Source organism: Ischnura elegans, chromosome X, assembly GCF_921293095.1.
Source record: "Ischnura elegans chromosome X, ioIscEleg1.1, whole genome shotgun sequence".
Taxonomy (NCBI): Eukaryota; Metazoa; Arthropoda; class Insecta; order Odonata; family Coenagrionidae; genus Ischnura; species Ischnura elegans.
This window is the reverse complement of record NC_060259.1, coordinates 120463330-120477898: the sequence shown is the minus strand read 5'-3', so window position 1 is coordinate 120477898 and position 14569 is coordinate 120463330. Positions and strand designations below refer to the sequence as shown.

The window sequence follows — 14569 nt, the reverse complement described above, 5'->3', positions numbered from 1 at the left end:
ATGCCTCGTAATGTAGGTTCGGAAATGTCAATTTCGTGTCACACGTTTCAGATGGCGGTAGATTTTCCATTGATGCTATCGTGTACATCTTCCCAGATAACACACACTTCTGTAATACAGCTGTAAGAATACACCAGTTATACATATGTATCTATACAGCTGTATTACACATGTATTACTCGCGTATTTTTACATGTGGAAATGATGCACATGTAATACAGCTGTAAGAATACACCAGTTATACATATGTATCTATACAGCTGTATTACACCTGTATTTTTCGTGTATTTCTACATGTGGAAATAATAAGCGTATGTAATACAGCTGTACGTATACACCAATTATACATATGTATTTATACAGCTGTATTACAGTGGTATTACATGTGTATTTTTACATATGTACAAATACAGCTGAAATACACGAGTATGAAGGCATCATCGCCTCTAATATTCTTGAACAAATATTCAGGTAGTAATCATTTCATAATAGGATTTATTTTCGATCTATAATTGTATTTATAATGCCGGTACCCTTTTTGGAACCCATATTTAAATATGAACGCTGATGGTAATGTTTTGTTGTTAATTAATATGCTTAACGTACTACGCTGCGCCATGGCCTCCTGCGCTCAATCGCCATATTATTAGACAGTCCTCTTTTTTTTCTCCGCACTCGTTGTTTATGTTGTGAAAGTTAATGTGGCCAGCTGTTGCTCGGCAAGATTTTCCGTTAATTGTAGAAGAAATACGGCACAATATGTTGTAGCTCGGCTCCTAATTGCTCCATTAGCACCAAGGACGTGTTTAAAAATTTTAGTTTCCCTCAAAATACTGAGAGAAGAGCGAAATGGCTTCAAATATGCCGAAGGGACAAGTGGCACCCGACAACGTCTTCCCGCTTGCGTGAGGTAAGTTTTTCTACACATAATGGTTCCTGGAATACAATTACCTTAAATTTTTAATAGTGTTGATCCACGTATTTCAATCATTTGGTTTGAACTGTGCACAAGTAGTAATTTTTAAAAATTTATTCCGGTTCAGATAATCCGGCGAGGTTCGTGACGAGTGTTTTAATGCTTCTTTGTTTTCTATTCATCAATGGAATGTGTGAAATTTTGTGATTAAAATACAATATTTAATCTGGGTTACTGAGATGATTGTCGTAGTGTTTACTAAGTACCAGAAAGTGTAACAATAACTTTTTAATGATGCTACTTTTGTATTCAATAAAAATATTTGTTTGTGTCAATGCCGGTATGAAGTAATCTTACGGTCGTTTACAACAAATAAAGACAATTACGTTTTTTGACTAGAATCTGCATATTCCGATACATAATAATGGATGAAACTTCGCTTTTCATTGCTTTATTTGTGTGTTGTTCATGAGAAGATTGACTGTGATATTTCGTAGTATGAATGCTAAATTTTAAGATGCAATTAAAATCTCGACGAGTCGCTTTTGCGACGAATCTTTTCCTTGATTCATTTCGAATTTTTTAATTCCAGTTTTGTAATAATAGGATTACATTCCTTCGGCTGGTTAAAACGAAAAAATACATCAACACCGAAATTTTGTCGTGGCCCAGGGCTGATGCTGTTGTCTGCTCCTGTGTACTTGAAATTTCAACATCTTTGGCCGAATAATTACTTGTGGTAGGTATTCGAGCTTAGTAGCAAATTGTAAGATTTGAAAATTTACAATTAATTAGGTTTTTTTTTAATGGTTTCAGTGATTATCAAAGAGGACGGTGCCATTCATGCCTAAAAATTTAGAATCATTGAAAAAATATGGCTTTGGAAAACTAGGAGTTTTTCATTATTTCTTCGTACATAATTTCAATTTCAAAACGTTATTGTCAGTGTATATTATTCATATACATTTTTCTAGGACTTATTGTTTTACTTATAGATTTCCTTTTACTAAGCCTATGTGTTTAAGTGTGCTTTTATAAATGCCATGTAAATAGTGATTGTGAAGAGTGGAAGCTTATTGCTAATGGTTAGATATAACTTATTCAAGACCTGATGTGTTGTTGTGTGAAAGTATTATGGTTTTAATGATATTTTGGAGATTTCATGTGCAATTAAAACTTCTTAACACTAGAATGCCGGGAGGGTGTCATTTTGACACCCATGCTTTAATATGCATTTTACGTTGCAGATTAGTTTTATTTTGGAGTAAATAGTGTCAACTTTTGTTTAATACTGATTTTTTGCCCTAACATTAAAAAACTTAATGTTTTAATAGAGTATCACTGAAGAAAAAAATTTACAAAAAAATACTCTCCTGGAATGCGGCATCCATCGAAAAGATTGCGCTGAAACGTCGGAGGACGCATGAAGGTTGTAATAATACCTATATATAATCATTGAATACTTTTTTATTTCACTGCAATTGGTTAAATTTTATGTGCATAAAAAAATAAAATGAATATGACAGGAATGAATAGATAGAATAAAATGAATAAGACATTGTTTTTCTTCTTATTATTATTGTTAACTTTTTTCATTAATTTTTCGTCACAGACTGTAGAAGTGTGCTTCAAAAGACGAAAATTAAAATAAAACCATTGCGGTCACAAAACTACGACATTTTTAAAAATAATATGCAAAAACCTCGTATGAACCCAAAAAGAAATCGAATGCTTTTTCATACAGACTTACGAAAAGCTTCATCAAAATAGTAGATTCTCTACATTCTGGCACTTTTGGTCTGTTTTGGCCGTAGGTTTACTGACTTTTCACTGAGCTTACAAAAATCAACAGTTCTGTTTTCGTTGCATTTTATCTATACTTAACAATCCCTTGTCAGTTCTGGATTTAGTTGCAAGATATTCGTTGACTCAATGTAACGGAAAGCAAGCTATTCCGATAAATTTTGTAAAAATAATTCGGGACATCTTTTGTGAAGTTATTTCCTTATATATAGTATTCAGGAATATATAGTCACCAAGTCAAAAGTATTCTGGAAAGAAAAAAACAGGCAATCACCTGATTCTAGTTCTGACCTAGTATCAAGGACGCCGACTTACAAAAAATATTGGGGGGGCCCAAACCGGGGACCATGCCCCGGGAAATTTTCTAAGTAGTGAGTTTTAAGTTTTTTAAGCATTTTAGGAGAGTCATATGATCAACATTAGAACCCTGATCACTCGAATCTCTCGATATCTGGACACTCCGTATAAAATCGACAAGCCTGACACATTTTTTCCTCACACCCATTACGGATTTTTGAGGGGGCTCGGGCCCCCTTAAGTCCCATGGAGTCGGCGCCTATGCCTAGTATTTCCGCCCCATATGATCAATAATATTTACTTCAAAGTTTATCTCATTACAATACCTTACTGTTTCGGGCGATTTGTTAGAGTTGTTACTAATTTCAATATGAGGGCGAAGAGATCATAGAACAAGAACACATTTTTTTCTGTTTGCCCTTATGAACAGTAAGTCGAGATTCACCATTTTTGTTCAATTTATTTGAATACAACTCTTCCCGAGAAGCTTTTATTTCACCAGGTATTTCCATTCTTCCCTTATTTACGGTTCCTGAAAGGCAAGAACCCTTTTGTTTCGAGTAGAGCTAGCAAAAGTGATGCGAAACAAATGCTAGTGGTTACATTCCTGCCCTTGCTCATGTAGGGTTGCATACGTTTCATTACAACATGATCTGAAACGCGATCGCCACCTTGACGAGAGCCGTCCTTGACGCCTCTGGTCAATCTGGAATTTAATGGAATCAGTTTACCAAATACATACTGTCTTTATATACTGCAAACCAGTATTTATGCCCATACTTATCAGGATTTGGTGCCATGAATTGCTTGAATGGACATCTAGCTTTGCTTGGAAACAGCTGTTCGTCAATGGTTATGTTTGGCCCAGGTTATGATTCCTCAGCATGGCCATCTCCTTATGTAAAACAAACATTCATGAAGGTAATATACTATACTAAAATATACTATACTATACATAAAGGTACTACACATGAAGATAATGTACTACACTATACTAATTTGACAAATAATTATCAAGCCACATCCCACGAGACACCTAAACCAAAGAAAGAAATGATATAATATACTGGGTGTCAAAATGACACCCTCCGGCATTCAAGGTAAATTTGAATTTTTGAGACGAAAAAAATTAGGGGGGGTATCCCTTTTACTGTCGTTTTGTTAAGATCTAAAAATGAATAAAAGCCACGAAAGATTTTTTTCTACAACACTCTCTAAGGGCCAGCTCCGTAAAAAATGTACGCGTAGGGTGTCAAAATGACACCCTTCGGCATTCTAGTGTTAAGGCATTTCTTAGCGACATGTTGTGATAAACCTTGGATATTGTACTCCTAAATCCATTTGGTGTTTATCCTTCCTTTTAGGGGGAATTTCTGCCATTTCATTTTGCACTGATCCTATATTCTAGTGATTAGTTATGTTTACCATTGGTATACATTAATAAATTTGATTTGCATGATCACTTGCATGTTGTTGCTGCTGTTCATACAGATTCCCAATTTTATGCATCACTACTTCTGACCTGAAGCTGCCAGCAGGATGGCTGGAGAAACTGTCGACACCTATGGACAACTCAATGCGGAGGAATGCCCGGAAGCCAAGGCTCTTATGATATACCTACTTCAGTATATAATGAACTTTAAATTAATTGAAAATTTTTGAATGACAGAATATGCACAATTTGTGTGATATGTGATTTGTGTGATAAATATTTAATAATGTATACATTTTACATTAAATGATAATTTTATATGAAAGAATTTGTATAGTTCCTGTTATATTTAATGATGTACATATTGTGCATTAAATGATAATTTTTAAATGAAGGAATTTTTTGTCTTCACCATATTCTTAATTTGCATTACAAATGGTTATTGGATGCATTCCTTTCTCATGGAATTCAGGATTCCCAGCATGACATTCACTTTGTCATTGGTCAGGAATTGCTAGGATTGACTCCTTCATTGTCCTAACCTCCACTCTTCCCTGTGCTAGTCCTCACTGCTTGATAACACATCCTACGTACTTCCCTTTCTTTTATCCGTGAACTTCATAAAATGTTTTCCATCGAGAACTGTTCCATTTTCCCTTCAATCTTGCTCTTCATGCACTCAGGGTTTGTCCAATCCATTTTATTCCTCTCTGGTATCGTATATGGTCCTCCTTTTTTACTACTCTGTAAAATGTATTGTTTCTGTCTGTTCATATTATATTGTCAATGATGTTCGATCTTCAGGTTATGAGGGCCATCACGTTTTCTCAAGGAAGATGAAGGGCCTCTGCATTTGAACTAGTGCAGCTGCTGCTTAGAGTAGCTATGGTAAGATGATGTGTGATCAAGTGAAATTAGAAATACAGAGCATAAGTAAGGTTTAGGCAGATAAGTAATTTTTCCATTGATTGCATTTATGTCAGAGAAAATTCTTCTATTAATTCCCAGAGCAGCTAATATTAGAGGAATCAGCATGTTTAAGATAATGAGGTCAGCTAATGAATACTATTGAGCAAGAAACATAATTTAGATGTATCCATACATAGGATATACAGCTACATACATGTGTATATGTACATGTACAGCTGTAATACACGTGTATATGTACATATACAGCTGTAATACACATGTATATTTGCTGTACATGTACATATACAGCTGTAATACACATGTATATTTGCTGTACATGTACATATACAGCTGTAATACACGAGTATTACAGCTGTATTTTCCAGAAAAATACAGCTGTAATACATGTGTATTACAGCTGTATGGCAGGACTTTTGAGCTACTTTTACACGTGTAATACAGCTGTATTACAGATGTATACATCTGCTATACACCATGTATAATGCATGTAATACAGCTGTATTACAGGTGTATTACATGTTTTGTGTTATCTGGGTTGTCACTTCGGTGGACTCTGATTAATTTTACCTGATTTTTGTTTTTTTGGATCGTTGACGAAGTGCTTTACCCAAGGTCATTCGTGTGTGCTACTTGGTTGATTTCTTAAGGACTTGAGAACACTCAAAATGTTATGATTTGTCTCCCATCGTTGGCTAAAAACTATTGTGATCGAGTTTTCACCTAATCGCCGCAAGAAAATTTTGGAAGATATACCGGTGGCTTGTCATCAAGAGGTCATTGAGTTGTGTAGGACTGTCCTATTTGACAGCAGACTGCCTTGCATTGATGTTATCAGTCACGTAGTATTATGCGGAGCCTACGGGACTGAGTTCTTAATATTTCGTGTTCTGAGTTGGAATAGACGCCTCTCTTTAGTGTACTCGCCTAGTGGTTGTCATTCCTTAAATTTATCTCAATTATTCGGGAGTTTCCTACGAATACAACCAAGAACTTTCAGTTCTCGTCTTTTATTTTCTCTCCTTGTCCGTCGACTTACATGGCCTGAGCAATCAATAAGTAAAGACGATTGAATAAGTAAGTGGATTTACTATCATTTCTCGCTAATTTAATTTCTCGTTGAAAATTTTCCGTCGCCTTGGTAGCCTGATTTTGCTGCAATAGTACAATATATTCAGATTTTATTCATTTTCTACTCCCGATTCGTGCATGATAACAGCGCTTTGTTAATATATGTCTTTTTTCTTATTATTTTCAGAAAATCGAGCCGTGTGAAAGTAATGGTGTGCTATTTTACAAGTGATATTTCTTGGAATCCTTCCACATCGTGAGGAATGAAAGGTAAGCAATTTTCTTCTTTCAACATTGTATTATGTTATATGCCAAAACGTTGCCATTGGTATGCTAATCTTCATTGTTTACTAGAAATAGGAGTTTTTTTATGACGGGTGTGATATACTTAAGCGCAGTTACAAACAATTTCATTTTTGTTTGGCTTCTTCCTCCGTGATTTCTTAAAAACTTTCAAATACCAGATAAGATACGAGGTGATTTTTGGGTTCGAGTTTTTTTTAAGCTTTTCTCGACATAAGTTGACGGATTCTTGTATTTATGATCCCATTCATAGTTTACCTGTTTGGCTAAACCTATAATTAGACCTCTTAGAATCAGAGGTATCTAAAATATTACCTGCACTTCGATATGAATATTAGCGTCTTCTGAATACACTTAACAATTTATCTTCTTATTACATTGACACTTGGTGTATAGTTGACCTGATTCATTTCGCAGCTGTCATTTTTTTGGGGCACTAGATTGGTTCTCATGTAATATTTACACGTTTACGTCTCATTATTATTTTCTATCGATTTTCCTGCTGTTATTCGATAGTATTTTAACTAGATAAAATAATCTTCTACCATAGAAATTTTCTGAAAATCTATTCGCCTTCAATGCACTCTCTTTTCTTTGCAACGGCAGCAGTTTTTGATGAATTCTTGCGCTGGTATCTAAATTTGGTAAAGCGTTTAGCAAAGGCTCCCAACTTAATCGTTCACTTCTTCCAAACGCATTTAGTTATAAAGCCAGTTAAGGATTCTGTGCAATTACGAATTCCTCGCTATAGATACTCCCGTGTAACGCTTGAATAACCTATCCTGCTGTTTTTTACTCTTAGGAACACCTATCACAGTCCTTTTATTGTTTTCCAACGTTGTTTATGTGGATATTTTTCAGTCGCACATTTCCATTGGAGTATTTGACTCCGCAATAAAACAAGAAAACAAAATTTTATGAAACATACGGTTGAAAATACGATCGAATAATTGTAACATATTTGCTTACTCCTGAACTCTGCTTGCTGAATTTTGCGGATGGGAGGCGTTTATCATTAGAGTAGTTGAAATTAATTTTAGTCTTTCGCAAATCTTTGACTGTTCCGAATACATTTTTTCTTAAGTTCCTTCCTTTTTTAAAAGTTGCCCTCACTTCTGCGGTGATGACTTCAACAATCTCTATCTTCGGCCATCCTTTTCATGTCGTTGTTGTAGTTGCATCCCATTTCCAACGCCAAAACTTGAATGCATCAAGGTCTCGGTCGTCCTTTCTTTATTTTCCAAAGAATATTTCCTTTTATGAGATTCCGTTTGAAGTTGTGTTGCTTGGGTAACTGTCCGATGATCTCAAGTTTCTTATTTTCCTTCTTTTTACCATTTGTTCTTTTTCTGGATGGACTTCATTGGGTGCGTGCCCAATAGGGTGGTTTCCTATTATTTTTTTATTGCCTAAATCGAAAGATTATTACTCCTGGAGTAAGTATTTCGCGCTTTTAGATTTTTAAATGACAACATCTATTTTTCGCGATTAAATGAAAAGTGAAAAATTTCAAGCGCGCAAAAACGCGACGCGTAAGTAGGAAAGTCCGTGCGACGCATTTCTGGTTCCCCCTCTCTCCTTGTGAAGTGACCTTGATCGAGGCTCTGAGCGCTGATAGGACGCAGGATGCTAGCGGATAGCTGAGTACCTTCCTGTCTGGTAGCGCATGGCTTAAAAAAGGTTTATTAATACCTTATCAAGCGAAGAAAACTTTCCGACCTTAGCCAGTTTTAATAGGTGATTATTAAGACATGTTTCCCTGAGCTCTGTGCCTCATGCTTGCATTGGTAACCTCAGACGATGTATAACTCCTATCTACTCGTGTAGAAACTAGGTCCCTGTGACGTCACACGGAGAGGAATCGCATGGGCGCCAATCTGGCCTTTTTCAAATGAGGATAAAATTTGACCCTTGCCATTCGTCTAAACCGGTGTTTCAAAAACCAAATAATTTGTGTGTTATGAATACACTAATGGTGGGTAACGAATCGCAATCAATGCCTATCGTTTTCTTTGATGAAGGAAACTACCCTATTAGAATTGTGTCCGCATAGTTCTTATACTCCTCCTCCTAACCTCATGTCAGCTTTTCTCAAGTTTGGTCACCTTCTTCCTTAGTGTTCATATCTCACATTCATGTGTCGGCGCACTACATTCAAAAAGTTTAAGCAATTTCTGCCTAGTCTCAATACTTAAACTGATATTTAATGCGAGCCCTCTTAAATTGAACGATTTAATTAGCTAACGCTATACTTTTTTGACCTCAGAATATAATTTTTTATCATCCCTCAGTGCATCTCTCCCTTTAAATCGAATACTGAATAGTGATGTTTTTTGGCATTTTCAAAAGTTCTCAAGGTATATTCTCAAAGTTTATTTAAACGGGGCGTTAAAAAATGGATGGAATTTTATTGCTAATGATAAATAATGTCCTCCCGTTCAATAATCGAATAGCCTTATTCGTTCGCTACTTCACGCCCTTCGCGTAACCTATGGTTTGATTATCAAGGGTCGAGGGGGGGAAATGCTATAAAGAAATAAATGGCTCTAAATTTATATTATCTTTCTCAAAACTTAAAACTGATAAATTCCACACGGAGTGAAAAAACAATTCGTTCATTCTATGAAACAATATTTGATTGAGGGCAAATGAGGTAATGGCCCTCTTGGCATGATAACAATAAATATTTCTTGCTGTGTGTCTGTTGCCTGTGGTATGCGATGGCCTTGGAAGCAATATGGTGAGCTACACATTGCTTAATGATCTTCCATTGGAGGATCCTACGATTTTAAAAAATCTTCGTAAACCTTTATCGCAGATTATTGAATCTGATGTTTTCATTTTTCATTATTACAAAGCGTGAGAGTTTTTTCCGCTTTCTTCACCTTAGGGATTTCACGAAGAACTCAATCTTACCCAAAAATTGACTGTTCATACAAGGAATATCTGAATATTGATATTTATTAAATGTCTTTGAAGAACGCTATAAACTGTGTAGCATTTTTATAAAATGAAATTATAATTTACTTTAACTTTAAGAGTAAAAATAACGGAGTTAATAAGACTACAGTAAATTTTCGATTATTTTCATCGGTCCATCATTCTTGAGATGTGGCAAATTAAAGTTGCTCCGCCTTCTTCTAATGGTTTTTGAACTTCTTTTTGCTTCTACTCTTATTACCCCTTATTTATGACTTATTGAAGCGAACCTATTTATTTTCATTAGTTTTCGTCAACACCACTATACGAATCCTTTGACTCATGGCTTTTCTGCCGCTTTCGTTGTCCATGCTTAACTCTCATTAAGAAACGTACTCCATACGTAGCATGTGAAAACGTATTTCCTTGATTAAGCTTGCATTCTAAACTGTGCGTAGATTATTTTTTGCGCGGAATACCTCCTTTCCTTAAGTTACTGTACTGACTGTTTCTTGTTTGTCTTCGTCCTTCGCTGCTTTCTCTGATTTCCTGGGTAGTGAAATTCTTTCTCATCTTAAAGCTTTTGTTTTTTTTGGTTAAACATTTTTCCGAGTCTCCTCTCTTTTGATGCTAACATTTGAGATTTTTTCGTGGATGTTCGGCTGCGTATTACCCTTTTCATATTTATTAGGTTCTTCTCTTCTATGTGTCGTTTTTCGCCAGCAAATCGTTAATTCATGCTAATTCTCTCGTCACGGATGTCGTCTTCTGTAGCCCTCTCTGTGATTTATTTGACTGTTTTCTCGATTTCACATGAAATATTTCGAGAAAAGGTTCACAAATTGTCCCGTTCCTTTCGATATTTATGTTCTGCACGGTTTGGTTCACATTTCATCACGGCTTTTAAATAGACTGTGGGGAATTCTTCGATCATTGTACGAAAAAAAACATTACATTGAGAACTATGACAATTAAATTCAAATTCACGCAGTCAAAAGGCCTCTCCAAGCTGACAAATGCCATGAACTTTGGTCTGTTCTTTTAATTCTTTTGTTTATTTTCAGTCTAGTTAACAACATTGATTTTATAGAAAAATCTTCTCGGGATTGCGCGCGGGTTAGATTATTTAAGAGCGCCGACGTTTCGGGTACCGACTCGCTACCCTTTCCTTGGACCTTATAATTTCTGAATTTGACTTGGTCCACTTCCAGGAATTATTCTGGTCTTCGTTCTATTCTCCTGTAAATGATTCTCTTCGATATCTTTAACGAATATTTCATTACTTTGATCCTCACACTACTCTACTCCCTTGTTTTTCGGAAGAGGAATAATGATGTTCTCCCTGATGTCACTTTGTATATCCCCTGATGTATATATTTTGCATATGGTTTATAGAGCTTGTTTAAAGTCTAATTTTTTTGGATTTTCAATTAGCTCTGTAGACATATCGTCCATTTATGAAGCATTATTCTTTCTCAGGTCTGACATTACAGTTTCAAATTCCTATCATAAGATGCTAGCTCTCATTTCATTCTTTTCTGTATCGCATTCCTCTTCGATCATTATTTCTCTTCCTTTGTATCACTCTTCCAGGTATTCTTTCCATCTCAAAGTTCGGTCTTCCATTACAATCAGCACACATTATTTCGTGCCACTTACAAACTTGCATTTTACCTTGAAATGGTTCCTCAGAATTCTGTAGGCAGCTCCCACTTTTCCGTGGAAGAGGATATTTTCATTTTCATCGCAATGGTTCTTCATCCATGTTTATGTACCTTTCCTCGGTTTTCGACAATTCTCGTTCATTATTCTCCTGGAGTAGTACTTTTGCCCTTCCGTTTTCACACTCCTGAGTTATCTTCCGTCTCCCTTGAAGTCCAAGTCTTCATCTGAGAACCATTAATTTTCTCGACTACATTTCTTTCCCTCTGAGCCTCGATTTTTTTCTCCCTTTTGTTTTTATCATAAAATTAGATGGATTTTCATCCTCATTCCATTATGTTCACGGTCGACTTCTGCGCTACGTCAGCTTTTGTAGACCTTCTAATTTTTGAACTTATGCTTCGCAAAAGTGCGCAATGCATGAAATATTATTTCTGAACTAAATATTGCTTACGTATTTTCGAAGAATATATTTTTTGCATGCGATTCTTAAACAGTGGGTAGGCAACCACTTACTTGTGTTCTATTCAGAATTCTAGGAGCATTTATCGTCATTAATTTAGTTTTATTGATCCGTAATTTCCCGTTAATCTAACATTCTTCCACAATTCCTAATCCATGAAACAATAAGATTTTATTACGTTCAAAACTGCTTGATTTTCCCGCTTACGTCTTCTACCACTTCATTTTCACTGACTGAAGTTGGTGTGTAAACTTGTACCGATACGATATCTAACGTTTTTGTCTCTATCCTGACCATTGCTAGCTTTTTCTGCAGGAAGTTTTTCATATGCATTTTGGACATTCCGGTCAGGGAGATGGTTCTTAGCTGAATTTGTATTTAAGCCTTTATGTAGACATTCGATATCAATTTAATGTGTTTGGTTCCATTCCCAATCACATTTCTTTATTTAATTTTCCCGAATCTTATAACGTATCTCGGATACTAAATCTCGGAGTTCGACTTTTCATGATGATTAAGGAATACCCACCACGCCTTCTTAAAGAAAATTTTCAACGTAAACTCATGAATGCATTTTGGATAATATTTTAACATTCTCATCTTTCTTGCTTTGTACTCTCTCCATTGCAAACACATACAGAAGACTTTTAAAATACTAGTGGATGAATTTATTGATTGCTTCAGACCTCGGTAATATGGCCAAAATCTTCAATTAAATACTATCAACGACACCATTTATTGTTAATTCCATTATTAATAAATCATTTTGAAGAAATTTATGCAAGAGCTGGACTTCATAGTACATATTATACAGTATAATAGTATATTATGTACTGGTGCTCGGCAGCGTAGCTCTCTCAAATATATATTCATTGTCAAAGGAGAGGGAAGAAAAGAAATTGGTTAAGGGAGTTATGGGCGATGCTTTGGGGATGCACCAGGGATTTTTATAATTAGTGAAAAATTGTCTTGGACAAAGGCGGAAATAAGATTAAGGGAATCAGAATCAAGCAATTCACTAGATATCCGCAACCAAATGTCGCAGATAGATGGTTTTTAACTTATATTAAGATTAAGACATCTATTTCTAAGTCTACATCTACATACTACCACGCAAGCCGTCTAAAAGGCGTGTGGCAGGAGTTTAGGGCACCAGCCATTTGCGCATAAAAACGAAATGCTCTAACGAAATTACGACTATCATTTATTAAAGTTCTTTATGGTTTGGGGGAAAAACGAATTCTCATATCCTTCTGTTCGGTAAAATATCTCTCCCAATTTATCGCTTTTGTCGGACCTGGAAATATAGTGGGGCTCTAATATTATGTTCTCCGTGTTGCTCTTAAAGATATCCATTCTGAATTGTTCAAGCAATCTAATCCTAGCGCGCAGCCTCCGAGTCACCAGCGGCTTCAACCCTAATTCGCTTAACATCTAGGTAACGCTGTCTGTACGCCCGTAGCAGTTTTTGACGAAACGCGCAGCCTTCCTTTGAATTTTATTCAGTTCGCGTATTGTCTTTCTGTAGCTGATCCCATATGCTCGCTGTATATTCAAGGTGCGGTCGGACGAGCGCGAAATATCACCTTTCTTTTACTTTCTCATCCGTAAATATTTACACAATACGCTGGACGAATACTAATTTCTTCGGGGCTATGCCGCAAATATTCTTTATATGTGTTCCCCATGTAAGGTTCGAGGTTATCGTAACTCCCAGGTACTTCACTTCCTCTGTTGCCTTTTTGTTAATACCATTCACAGCATAAGCATGGTTATAGTTGGATGAACTCTGCAAAAAATGCACCGACATGCATTTGCTCAGATTAAGTTCGAGTCCCCTCTCTTGGCTCCATAAATGAACGCTGTTTAAATCCGATGATAGAATTTCATAGAGTAATTTGCGATATCTAAATCTTTTGCTAAATCACTAATTTTGCGATAGAAGACAGCTCCGTCAGCAAATAAACGTTTTTGAAATAAAATTCGATGCTTTCCCGGCGAATATATTCAAAAAAGATTCAACTCCCTTCATTCTGCCAGATTGGAAGCCCGAATAGCCTTTTTTGAAACGTAGTTTTTTGCTAATTCGGGAGCAGGGGTCATTAATGTATAAAATGTACAAAAGAGGGCCGATTACTCTTCCTTGTGAAACACCTGATGTCACTATTATTACATCAGAGCTAATTCCGTCAGAAACTACTTTTTGTTTACGATCATTCAGGAAGATGTCGCGTCGAAAGCTGATGCGTATGCAGTTTACCACTGTTTTGTTTAATCCGCATGACTGTGATTTGCATTAAAGTTTGTTGTGATGGACCATGTCGAAAGCTTTCTTAAAATCAATGCATCAACTTATGTTTTCGATTCACCAGATTTAAGAACTTCGTGTATAAAGAGCCTGAGCTGTGTTTCACATGATCTACCTTTTCGGGATCCGTGCTGACAGCCGTGGAGGAAGTTCCGACTGCCCAATCAAGTCATGATGTTGCTAACGACGATATGCTCAAGTATCTATCCTATAATCGTTGTTAATGAAAATGGTTGATAGTTGTCTGGGTCATGTTTGTTTCCATTTTTGGATATCGTTGTTACGCTTGCAATTTTCCAGTTTAGCGGTAACTTTCCTTCAGATTTCACACTTCAGAGACTTCTTGAATATATTATATCTAATTAAGGTGCGATTTGTGGAGCAAACTCCTTGACGACACGCGCGGGTATTCTCTCCGTACTCGGAGATATACCATTCTTTATTGATCTTAGTTATTTAGTTACCCAT

The 14569-nt window shown here is 36.0% G+C and overlaps 2 long non-coding RNA genes across 3 annotated transcripts in view; both read left to right on the top strand.

The window, feature by feature from the left end:
* LOC124171546 overlaps positions 1 to 14569 on the top strand; it is a 60284-nt gene that overhangs the window by 6110 nt on the left and 39605 nt on the right. For both annotated transcript variants that reach the window (XR_006867830.1, XR_006867829.1), the window contains exon 2: positions 6634 to 6716. This is a non-coding gene — a long non-coding RNA (uncharacterized LOC124171546). The remainder of the gene's footprint in view (positions 1 to 6633; positions 6717 to 14569) is intronic.
* Positions 870 to 4812, top strand: LOC124171547. The gene is made up of 3 exons (XR_006867831.1): positions 870 to 910; positions 1509 to 1655; positions 4508 to 4812. It is a non-coding gene; the product is annotated as an uncharacterized LOC124171547 (long non-coding RNA).